This window comes from Pongo abelii, chromosome 6 (assembly GCF_028885655.2).
Source record: "Pongo abelii isolate AG06213 chromosome 6, NHGRI_mPonAbe1-v2.0_pri, whole genome shotgun sequence".
Lineage (NCBI taxonomy): Eukaryota > Metazoa > Chordata > Mammalia > Primates > Hominidae > Pongo > Pongo abelii.
In genome coordinates, this window is record NC_071991.2 from 125,432,825 (window position 1) to 125,445,623 (window position 12,799).

Consider the following 12,799-nt stretch of genomic DNA (forward strand, 5'->3'; position numbering starts at 1 on the left):
GAGAAGGAAATGAATAGACTGCTTGTCACAACACCACCAGGGTCTCCACAGTGCCTGGGGCTTCTGCTGAGAGACAGAGAATGAAAGCTGGAATGGAGGCCATGGAGGCAGGAAACCTTTGCTGGGACAGGCTCCACCTCCCCCACATGGTGTCTTGAGGGCTTCCCATTTCCTTCAGTCTGGGGATTCCACCCACACTAATGGAGCTGTCTCTTGCTGCAGCATGCTGCCTGGAGGAAAAGTCCAACTCTGCCTGGCCACACAGAGAGAAGACTGATATGCAGTCTCTCCACACCCCTCCCCCGTTTATCCAACAAAGCAGCACATTTCACTGCAAACGCTTTCGGAGTCTGCTCTCAACAGTGTAGAAAAAGGGATGCTCCCTGTTGCACACTCCACCACCCCCATCGGACGTTTTTAATTAAATCAACTAGAAAGATATTTTCAGTTTGAAGATTCACTTCTTCTTATGTAGGTTTAAAGAAGAAAGAAAAAGAGTAGAATGGTAGGAAATCAAAATTCACATCTCATGAGGACCTTAGAAATGTTCAGCCCAGAGAAAATAAGACATGAGAATGAGAAGAAATAGATGTTGCAAGTCTCTTCAAATATTTGAAAAGGTGTCAAATGGGTAATGCATGTTTTATATGGTCCGAAGGAATTGGACCAGATCTTAGAAGGCCTAGAATGTCAGATTGTGGAGTTCTGATTTTGTTTGGAATCAAATAAAAAAAAAAGAAAATAAGAAGCAGAACATTGTGTTTTAGGAAGATTAATCTGGTAGCTGTGTGTATAAAGAATAAGTATAGGGAAAAATCGAGGGCAGGCACAGGTAGATCAGAAGATTCTTGGCCACAAGTGACAAGAGCCTGACAAACAGAGGTATGTTGAAGATTGAGAGAAATAACTATAGAAGGGAAAATAATGGAATCAAGAGGATGTAGCAATCACTGGGTTATGTGGATAGAGTAGGGAAGAAGATAAGAGGGGTTTTCAGCCCAAGAGGATGGTAGTGCTGGAACCAGAATGGGGAACTCTGGAAGAGGAGGAGGTGGCAAAGGTTTAGGAGGAAGAAGATGAGTTTGGTTTTAAGACATGTTGAGTTTGAGGTCTTGGCAGGACATCCAGGGGGAGATGTGGGCAGTTGTTAGATGTTTGGCAGTTGGGTATAGAGCCAGGATTACATGTCTGAGTTCTGCATGATCACAGTGAATAGAGAAGGTGAGAATGGATAGACCTGCCAAAGGATAGTGCAGAGAGAAAAAAAGGGCCCAGTGCATGACTGAGGGCAACAGTGAGAAACAAAACAAGCAGCCAGAGAGATAGGACACCTAGAAGAAAGAAGCATCAAGGAAGAAAGGATCTCACTAAGGGGTTGGCGCTCACTGGTAAATACCATAGAACAATCTAGTAGGACTTCTAACTATCATTTAGTTGAAAGACAAAGTCTAAGGACAACATCTTAGGAGCAAAGGACTTCTTCACAAGAAATGTAATGGTGAACAGATTGGTCAGGAAGTGGAGAGAAGCAGTTTTAATGAAGAACAAAGAGTGGCAACTCTGGCATTTTCAAGGTTTGAGCTTATGGTATGTTTTGAATGGGGAAATATGCATCTGTGGGAGGACAGTGGGAATAAAATAGAATGATCAGAAGCACAGGAAAGTGGACATTCTTAGAACAGGGCTCAGGAGAGAAAGGTTGAGGGCACATACCTGCGATTAATGTCAGCTGCCTCTGGCCGTTTCCCCTAAGCCATGTTTTCATTCCTTTTACCTTCTAGGTCACATGAGCATAAGGTTTTTTAAATATTATTTTTATTTATTATAATTTAACATTTTATGCTGTCACCTGTACTGATAACTAAACATCAGGTTTAGTTATCCTGTACTATCGGGTTCAAGTGATTCTCCTGCCTCAGCCTGCCGAGTAGCTGGGATTACAGGCGCACACCACCACACCTGGCCAATTTTTGTATTTTTAGTAGAGGTGGGGTTTCACCACGTTGGCCAGGCTGGTCTTGAACTCCTGACCTCAGGTGATCCGCCCACTTCGGCCTCCCAAAGTGCTGGGATTACAGACGTGAGCCACCACACCTGGCCACCTGTATTTTTTTTAAACCACCATGCAACATGCTTCAGAGCATGTTGGCGAGTTTTTTCTAGAAAGGGGCAAATAGTAAATATCTTAGTCTTTGTGGGCCTTATGGTCTTTGTTACAAATATTCATGGTACAACTCTAGCCCTGTACTATGAAAGCAGTCATAGACAGCAAATACATGTGGCCGTGTTCTAATAAGACTTCATTTATTGACACTGAAATTTGAATTTCATAGTCTTCACATTGCTGGAAATAAATTTTCGGTGTGGCAAAAGAAACAGCACTCGAACGTAAATTTTCTCAGCAAGGCAATTTTACTTCTGTAGAAGGGTGCGACTCACGGATAGAGCAATGGTGAGAGCACACTTGAACAAGGGAGGGGAAGGGGCAGGTAGCCCCTATTGCTGTGTCGTTCCCCTATTGGCTACGGTTGGACCGCACAGTCTAAGCTAATTCTGATTGGCTCTTTTAAAGAGAGCACGGGTACGAGCTGGAGTGGCAGGGTGAGTAGTTTGGCAGGAAGGGCAGTTACAGAACAGGTGACTCTGGATGAATAAGAACAGAGCAGGTGACCAAGGATGACTAAGGTCAGAGCAGGTGATAGAGGCTAGGAAGGGGTTGTTTACTGAAACTAGGGGCAAGGAGACATAAAGAACGAGGAAGTTAAACTTTAAAATGAAGAACAAAGAACAGGGGAGCTGAACATACTGATATATTGGTTCTTTGGAGAGGATCTCAGAACTCATTGTACTTAACAATTTATAGGCTAAAACCTTTGAAGAGGAATTTATTATATCCTACAACATGTCACAAATATTCTTCTTTTGATTTTTGTCTTAACCATTCAAAAATGTAAAAATCATTCTTAGCTCATGAGCTGTGTAAAATCAGTGGGCAGACTTAGTCTTCAGGAAGTTGTCTGCTGTTCCCTGCTTTAGAGTATGGTAACTAAAAAATAAATAGATAAATAAGGCAAATGCCATTCTTGACCCACAGCTGGCCCAGGATTCAAGCTACTCGGGATAGGATGTATGTAGCTTGGCCTGTGCTCTTGGAGAACCTTGACTTTTCACAATTCCTTTCCCTTTTTGCTTGATTTTATTTTATTTTATTTTTTTCTTTTTCTTTAAAGTAGTGAGGTGAAGGGCTCTTGCTAAGAGTTTCTCAGCCCAGAGGTTTTTTTTATTCTTTGGTTCTTAAGTCTTAATATTCCTGACACTAGCTGGTTTTTCCTCCCCATCCTACTGTAGGCTAAGTATACTAATCTCTAGACATTTGGAATTCACTTGCCTCAGGAGGAAGAGCTCAGAGCAATTTTCTTTGAGTGAAAGCTCAAAAAAGGCAATAGTTTAGAAGTACACTCCACACATCTCAGAACCATTTTGTTCAAATAAAACAGCTTGGTCTAGAAAAAGTCACTCTAAATTTATGCAAGTTAAGTAGCTTTTACATTTGGCTGCCAGGTGTGTGCCAGAATACCTTACAGAAGCAGAGACTTGCGAGATCCATAGGGGTATTTCCTGTGGCTTTCTCTTAACCTTGTAGCAAATCTCTAGCAGCCTGGACAGTAGATTCAAATTTTTCTCTTTATCAATTAACATGGAATAAAAAAGACCAAGAATAGGAACCTTTGGTGTCAAAAATCAAAAGGGAGAAAAATATGTTCTATTTGATTTAAAGATAAAGTCCTATTGCTTTAAAATAAGTCAGAAGAAATAAAAGTTGAGGTTCTCATAGAAACCAACTCCTCCTCCTTGCTCAGACGTAGCATTTGTGCCTGTTAGATGCTGTCTGACAGTGCCACTGTTACATAAAAGCTTGAGCCATGTAGGAGCTTTCTTGTCATTCAGAAGACTGCAGCTCTAGCTTTTGACCTCAGATACTTTGTTTTCTGTGAATTTGTTAGTGAAGGTATGAGATTGTTGTTTTGGTATGGATAATAAAGAGAAACCCAGGGGGAAAAAAAAATTTGAAAGGCACAGGTCTCTCCCAGTTCTTTCTGCTAGTAGCTTCTTTCTGCTAGTTGTTCTTTCTGCTAGTAGCTGACGGTGACATTATTGCAGCTGCTGCTTATAGCAATCCCCAAAAATGAACATGGGCATTGGGAAGCAGCCTGCCATCTCCAGTCCCCTTCCCAAACACACCTCCAGAGACAGCCTGGCAGGGTGGGTTACAGCCTGCTCCTGGGATGCCACAGAAAGGGAAAGGCCTCGTTAATCAGTGAGAGGGTTTTTTTTTTCCTCCCCTTAAAAATCATTGTTTTCAGATCTTGCTCTGCAATGGGGAGAATTATAAAAGGTTATTCCCATGCTGGCCTGATTGTTATCTTCTGTACCAGCTCCATCTAAAAATGCTTTTTTCCCATTTGGGAGAGATTGTCTGGTGTCTAAAGCTAACAATAAATCAAATTCAGTGAAGCTGCTTTTGTACATTGCCTGGCTAGACTGAGAGCAAGATATTCAGTATAAGGCCTCTAAGTCATCCCTTCTTTGCCTCTTCCACTGGCTGTGGTCAATGATTGAGCATTTAACCACACACTCACCTTTAAGTCCTGAGAATAAGCAGTACTAGAATTCCTCATCAATACTCCACATGTTAACTCAAATGCATCCAGAACTCTTGGAAAAGCAGGTTGTTGTAACAGGTTTGGTGTATCTGTTTTTGCTAGATTTTCTCCTCTCTGGCATTCATGTAGCAAACTGAATTATTGAGCATCTTCTGTTTGCCAGATACCAGGGATGTAGAGAGAACTGGCATATCCCTTACCTCAAATGACTGTAAAATAGGGATCTACCATTAACAGGCGAACAACTATTATGACTTGTATCAGAAACTTAAGGCATGTTTAACAGCCAAGCACCGCACTTCCTGTCTGTAGATGCTTCTCTTCTCTTCCCCTTCCTTTCTTCAAAGAGAGCTGCAGTTTCCATTGCATTGTGAAGACTTGGTTTTCTTGTTCCTATTCCAAATTAACTTCAGTGCCTGGTCTTTCAACAAATGCATCAAACATTACAAAATCCGAACAACCTAATAAAAGTCTATCCTAAAAAATTGGAGCTGTGACTAAAAACAGCTTCAGTCTCAGCTTCTGCCCAGTTCTGACTCCCCTGACTACAATTACCTGAGGTATTTGATCCCTTTAATTAGGATCCCTTCATTCTTCTTTTATCCCTTTATTCTGATCATTGAAAGAGCTTTAGCAGTGACATGTTCCAAAATTGGCCCACAAGATGCTACTTCCCCTGAGGTAACAAAGTAGGGGTTTAGAGAACAAGGGAGAGAATAAAGAATTTGAGACAATGCAAAATCTTTGTTTTACTTCTAAACCTTTTAGTACAAACTGTAGCCTCATATCATGAAGAACGAACTCTTGGGAACCAACTGGTCTGCCATTTCCCTTTTTCTTTGGGCAATTTTAGGAATGTGGAAATATACGCCCTAAGTGAGATGGTGTGCAGTTTTCAATAGTGAACTGATTCATTGACAGCGTTTGCAACCTGAGCCATCCAAATTCTTTCTACTTTAAAGCTTATGAGCAAGAAGTACAAGTTTTTGGTGTATGAGCTATTACAGGTCTGAGAAGCAATGGCATGAACTGATTTGGCTTTGTGTGTTATTTAAGTGATAACTACATTCCTTAAAATTAGGCAGATGGTCTGTCTGACTCTACCTTTCATGTTGATGGTTAAAAGTTCTTGATTTTGTTCTTGATACTTAAGGACGGAATACCTGTCTATATATTGTTAGCGCTGAAGAATTTTTGAAATCGGCCTGGACAGACTTAAAAGTGTTGCTTTTCTCAGCCTTTATACAGAGTTTAAGTATCTTACAGTCTATGTGTAGTGGGGCTTTTTACAATTTTGTTTTGTTTTTTGTTGGGGAGAAGGGTGGTATGGGAAAGTATAGAAATGGAACTAATTGAGTCTAGGGGTAAAAAACTGCTGGGAGCCTGTGGATTATAAATCGAGTAGCTGCAGCAGCAGGTACTCAGGTAGAGGTATGGGAGTGCAGTCAGTGGGACAGGAAGCTTGTTTTGGTGTTCTTTCTGTGTCTTGTCGTTGACAATGACTCCAGGGTACCAAGTGCAGTCTATAGAAGGGAGAGGTGTCCATAGTTTCCTATCTGGAAAACTTTTACAGCATTCCTGCCTGGGGTCTTAAAGACTAGGAAGGAAGATGAAAACTAGATGAGATACTCTTGCCTGCTGTTCCTCTCCCCACTGTCTGCCCCCTACATCTGCACTGAGCCCCCCTTTATCTGCTAGCTAGGTATGTGGCTAGGGAGATAAACCCTGTTTTGTTGTGAAAGTTCCATCAAAACTGCCATTTTGTCTCCCCCATCGTTTGATCAACAAAAATTGTGTTGAAATTTCAGGGAGCATTATTTAAAGCAGAGGTATCGAATATTATTAATCTGCCTAAATATATAAAATGAAATCACAATTCACTGGGCTGGGCTCCTCACTGTAAGCAGAGGAGTGGACTTATTGACCATCTTTCAGCTTTAAGACTGAATAACATTTTCCCTTCCATTGGGAAACTTATTTATATCCCAGTAGTCATCCCCACACTAAGTTTCTGATATGGCATCCAGATTTTCTTTCCCCTAATAATTATACCCCCTGTTTTCAGGCTAGGCATTCTCCCTCCTTTCTTGTGTTTACACTTTTCAAATATTTGCAGATTGTTAACGTGTCACCCTCTTAGTCACCGCTTAGCTGAGCTGTACAAATTTAGCACCTTTTATCTTCCCTTTAAAGGCAGGTCTCCACGCCCCTGAGTCATTTTCCCCTGCTCTCTTTAAGTGTGCTCCAGTTTTCTGCATTTCCATGTGGCCACATAACTTTCCTAGAACTGAACATAGGTCATCAGTGAGAATTGTTTTCCTCCTTTGGCATGTCAGAAGCTAAACATTTCTGCTATGCTCCAGCCTCAGGTCTCTCTGACATAGCTGGTCAGTGTTGACCACTTCAACTCTGTAGTTAAACCACGTTCTCTAAATGTGCCAATTTAAAGACCAGTGGGGTAAAAGGGTGTAGCTATGCTATACTTTGTTTAAATCCTTGAAGTGTTATATAACCATGGGAAAGTGGGATGTATGTAGTTATGGATTCTGTTGGCCCCTTTCCTGGTATTTGCATAAAACACCTCTGTTCTCCAGGTGTGTCAGACTAAACCTCATCTCAGCTCTGCGCCCTGACAGTTCATCAACCATCTCTTTCTCTGTGTGTTTACGTTTTTCAGAACTATTTTTCACTAATATTCATTCAGCATTTATTGAGGGTCTCCAATGCCACTGTGTGCTACATAGTATGTTAGGTGCTGGAAAGATTAAAATCTGAATATGACACAGTGCCTGCCCTAAGATGCACTGTTTTTGTTTTTGTTTTAGTTTTAGTTTGGTTGAAAGTACCAGATCCTCACAGATTGGCTTACAGTGTCAATGAGGGGAGAGAGCAGAGGAATATCCATGAAAATCTAATAGGAGCCTAGGTAGGGTCAGGTGTCACAGATCCTGGAACCTGAGGTGATTCTGAGCCTGAGACTGCTCCAGAGACCTCACTGTAGATCTCCAGTGTTAATGTCAGTTCATCCCCTCTGCTTATTGGCTCACCTGGCATCTGCCATTTCTATTTGAATAGAGCTGTTTTTCCTATTGCTGGCCTGACTGCACATTTGCTACCCTTGAAGCTGGTACAGCACCACTCCCTCCCTCTCTGCTATTCCCCACCTTCTGCGCTGACTTCCCATTCCCAGCTTGTGTGTGGAGAGAACAGAGGTCATGTGCTAAAAAGATAGCTGCCCAAGGCTGTCTCCTTAGTGAGGGATGTGTCCTGTTAAACCCCATGATTGAGTTGTCTACCACATTCTGCCAATAGCGTCCTAGCCACACGTGCACTTCTAGCCCAGGTTAGAGTGCAGTGGTGCAATCTCAGCTCACTGCAACCTCCACCTCTGGAATTCAAGTGGTTCTCCTGCCTCAGCCTCCTGAGTAGCTGGCCTTACAGGCACACACCACCACGCCCTGCCAATTTTTGTATTTTTAGTAGAGGCGGGGTTTCACCATCTTGGCCAGGCTGGTCTCAAACTCCTGACCTCAAGTGATCTGCCTGCCTTGGCCTCCCAGAGTGCTGGGATTACAGGCTTGAGCCACTGTGCCCGGCCATGTACTATTTCTTAACATTCTGCAACATATAGGCCAAATGGCAAATCCAGTCACCAATAACATACCTTTTACAATAGTAGAGGAAAATAATCTTTCCTAGCTGGTAATTAACTTCATGAGCACAAAGTGTTTTCATCATTGAATCCTCATCTTCCACAACAATCCTCATCTTCCTGGCCCAGAGTAGACATCGACAAGTATTAGTTAAATGGAGAGTGGAGGTCTGCTTGATGAGCCGGTGGATTTTTCAGTGTACCCCATGGACAGAAGGCAGGTTCTGCATGCCTCCTGTGCCACTGTGATGTCTGATGCAGTAGTGAGAACACAGCGGGCATGCAGTAAACACCTTTGACTAATCCTTCAAACTGTTTTTTGTTTCCACTTGAGTTTTGTCTCCTTCAGCTAATGCCTGGTCTCTTAGTGGTGGAATAAGTGCCACTGGGAAGCTGTCACATACTTCCAGCTAAGGCCAATTTGTCACACTTCCCTTAGCTCCCACTGCCCAATAAAGGAAAAAGTGAACACATTTTGAGTCCTGAGACTTCGTTATCATAAAACTCGACAAAGAGTGTAAAATACTCAGAGCGATACATAAGTTTCACATAGCCATCAACAGAATCTCTTACAGAGCCCATTGTCTTGTCATTAAACAAGAATGTGTACTTCTTGTTCCAAAGCTGACTGACCAGAGTATTTGTGTTAATTGACCTAGTTAGTCAATGTCTCTAAATGTATAATTTTTTTAATAGAATGATTGCTCCATAGCCCAGCATTTTGTTTGATATTTGTACTCCATGAGTCAAGGCTTGGGTGAGGAATCTCAAAAGGGTATAACCAAAATGGTAAGACCAAAAGGTCCAGAGAAGGCCTTGCATATCCTTCATTTTATAGACAGATGAGGCCTGGATAAGTTTAATATTCTATCAGTGGCAGAGCAGAACCCAGAATCATGATGTGCTGATGGCTAGCAATGAATTTTCTCTTCCTAAACTATACAAAGTCAGGCAGAAACCTCTTTTTACTTGATTTTATTTCCTTTTGTTTTGTTTTGTTTCAAATAGCCATGGTCAACCATTCATATCCCAGAAAGTCTAGAAAAGGTGTGAAAAATAATGAGTTTTTGCTTATAGGCAGATGGACCTATAGAGTTTGAAAGAGGTCAGGAGCAGCAGCCACATGGAGCAGGAGGTGGGGCAGGCATTTGTCTTACCTGCCTCTCCTGTGCCTGCCCTTGTGGAAGTCAGCTGAGTCCCCCCATGAGGGATCTGTCTTTGTTCTGGCACACCCCATAATAGAGAAGGAAAATGCTCAGGAATTTTTGGGATTTTTTTTAAGTGTAGTGTTTTGTCTTGTTTTGCATTTATTAAAACAAAATAGTTTGTTTCTTAAAGGCTTGTGTCAGAGGTAAGCTTGGCACTTCTCTTGCACCTGTGGCATTTGAGGCACAGCTGAGTTAATATATCTTTATCAGCAGGCAGCACTGCACTGGTATGTTATCAGAAAAGACAGCTATTGGTGGTAACATGCAGGATCCAGCCAGGCACTTCCTCAACTGGCTGGGGAGAACTTCTGCAGCTCCAGTGATATCTCACTTCATATTTACAGTCTGAGGCCATGTGTGGCTTGGGAGCGCTCCATTGCTGCCTGTCAGCCTGCCTAGCTGAGCATCAGCACCCTTGGGTTTGCTTTCTTAGAACCCAACTTTCTTTCCCTTCATCTGTTTTCTTTAACTTTTATTTTTAACATCCATTTTATTGCATCACCAGCCCAGCAGTGCAGGCGTTGCTTGAGGAAAGGTGCAGCATGGATTAGGTTGACTTGCTCCCTGAGCTCTTGGGAGAGGAGGGCACAGCATAACTCTGCTCACTGCCAGCATGTGGCTTCACCTGGCTTTCAGCAGCAACAACAACTGACTTTTTGGCTCAGAATGTTACCATTTGTGTGGTCTCCTCTCTATCAGTGGACAGCATATTTTTTGCTCTGTTCCTTGGTCCCTTAGTACACAAAAGCAAGTCTAGAAACTGGATAAACCCTCAGTTGGAGCACTTTTTTAACTCTGCAAGAAAGCCATCAGGACCTGCCCCGTCCTTCCATCCTTCTGTCTTTCCACCTCAGTCAATACCAGTGTTTTTCAAATTGGGTATTTGTCCCACTAGAGGTTTTAAATCAATTTAGCGTCATAGCCATTTTGTTTTTTTCCTTAATGAAATGGTGAACAGAAGAGAGACTGTCAGTATAACATATACTGACATATATGACTAACATATATAGTCAAGATTAACCATTGTTTTGTGGAAACGTAATAATTGCTAAGCTGGCCTCCAATAAAAATAACCCCCCAAATAAATAAATGAATACATAAATACTGCTCTGCAAAAGGTAAGATCAAGATGGCAGAGAAGGAAACCTCAGGAAACGGTCTTCCTGCCTAAACAATTGCACTGGCAGAATCTGCCTGATGTGACTGTTTTGAAACTCTGGAATCTATTGAAGGCTTCTTACTTCCAGTGGTTGTCTACAGGTGTTTGTACCCATATGTAAATGTGTATGTGGGTCACAGTAAGAATAAAAAGTTTGAAAAACGCCCATGTACAGTATCTTCTATCTGTAGATGTAGCTCGGCTTGGCAAATTTCTAATACTCAGACATTCAGATATCATAAAGCCTGTCCTGCTCTCCTGGCCCTGACTTTGTACCTTAGTCTGGGAATAGATTCTGCCTCTGCCTGATGGGAATGGATGTGAATGGATGTTTACTTATTTCCACTTGAAAAAGGGCACAGAAGCACCCTACTTCAGCTTCCTACTCTTGTTGTGCTAGGGCTTAACTGCTGGGAAGTGGACTAGCAACATAACAAAGGCCCTTCTTTGCCTTTATGTCTGCATGGAGTGACTGGGATTTGGTTTTCACAGGCCCAGAGGACTATGTCATGAAAAATGTTTTGAATATATTTCTGCTTGATTTGTTTAACTCCCTGGCCCACTGAGCCATCATGTTTTCTCAATTCAATCACTTGGTGGTCTCCAGGATTCAGGGGAGCGACTGCAATCTCTGTAGCTTGACCAGCCTGGTGAGATTTCAGAATACCAAGAGAGTGACAAAGGAGTAGAGTGGTACTCAATAAGTGAAGCTCGGAAATATTCTATGCCCTCGTAGTGAAAATTCAACCCCTTAGTTCCTGCTGCCCAGTGCAGTACCCTAGCTACATCCCAGTTCTAGTCCCCAGTTCATAGCAGCCCCACCCAGCAGTGCCCCAGTCCTGTCCTGCCCAAATGGCTGCTAAGAGTCAGAAACAAACTGAACCCTTGTTTTAGCATTATGCCTGTTTCTGCAACAATGCTTTTTCTGTGGTTATGTGGCAAGATTGTTCAATGGAATTGTTTATTTTTCTCTCTGATGATTTTGTTCTTGCTTAGTTTGCAGATATAAAAAGAAAAGTGTTTTTGGCTATTGATGTAAAAAACATGGGCCATCTTTCATTCCATTTTTCTCTAGCCTCATCTCTCCCTGCAGGGTTAATCTCAGGCTCCTTGGCTCATGAGTTTATTGCTGTCTTTTACAAAAATACGTTCCACCCCTCCCTTGCAGGCCGGCGCTGAAGTGCCAGGAATGAGGCAGCCCTGGTGATCTTCTTTGCCATGTGACACTTGGGTGGGGCCTTCATCTGTCCCATCTTTTCAAGGGTGGTAGAATGGTCCTTGCTGTCACCTCAAGCTGCTGTCCTGCGGCAGTCTTTCTCCTGGCCTAGCATTTTATTTGATATGGTGTATTCCATTTGTAAGGCCTTCGGGCTCAGAGAGAAAGCTCTGTTATCTTCTGAAAGCCCAATATATAGCCTATTCCCTTTTTTCTGAGCTTTGTCACCTTGAATCAATGCCCTGGCCAGAAACATGAGCAGCACCTAGCTTTATTCATACACAGAGATGTACCTTCTGTCCTAGTAGCAGTGGGACCTTGTCTCCCCCAAGCAGGTGTTTGCCATCACCGAGACACCCTGCTTCTGCTGCCCCTATGCTAGATCTCTTGTACGTTCCCTTGAGGCTGTTCGTAAATAAAGGTAGCACCTCTTAGTTCTGCCTTACTGCAGCAGGAGAGACCACCAGTGATTCAGAGACACACATACTCCATGCATCCTCCCCCAGATCTTCATCATTTTCGTTTCCTATGTCTCTAGCCCAGTTCCACTTTTTGTGGAATTATGTCTGTAATTATATAGTGTCATAATTATAGCTACAGTGTGAATTTTTTTGAAATATTTGTAAGTCTCAGATATCAAAACGTAGCATATTTCATGGTCTGTCACAGATGACCACTGTTAGTGGTAAATATACTTGCAAAACTAACAGGTTGACTCAAAGAAAAGGCAGTCTTACTTGGTTAGTGAGCACTTTGTACAGAATCCTGTGGTTGGATACAAAAAAAAGTATGAAGGATAGGATTATGTCTTCAGGGACAGGTTGGTTGTGGGGGTCAAAGAGGATTTTGAGGTTTTGAGCATGGGAATTACAAGAGTGATGATGATACAGATAATATTAA

At 42.3% G+C, this 12,799-nt stretch overlaps 1 protein-coding gene and 1 long non-coding RNA gene across 2 annotated transcripts in view; one reads left to right on the top strand and one right to left on the bottom strand.

Moving 5' to 3' along the window:
* SND1 (staphylococcal nuclease and tudor domain containing 1) overlaps positions 1 to 12,799 on the top strand; it is a 433,869-nt gene that overhangs the window by 318,555 nt on the left and 102,515 nt on the right.
* LOC129060469 (uncharacterized) overlaps positions 1 to 12,799 on the bottom strand; it is a 61,381-nt gene that overhangs the window by 32,849 nt on the left and 15,733 nt on the right. The gene's annotated exons all lie outside the window — the stretch shown is intronic.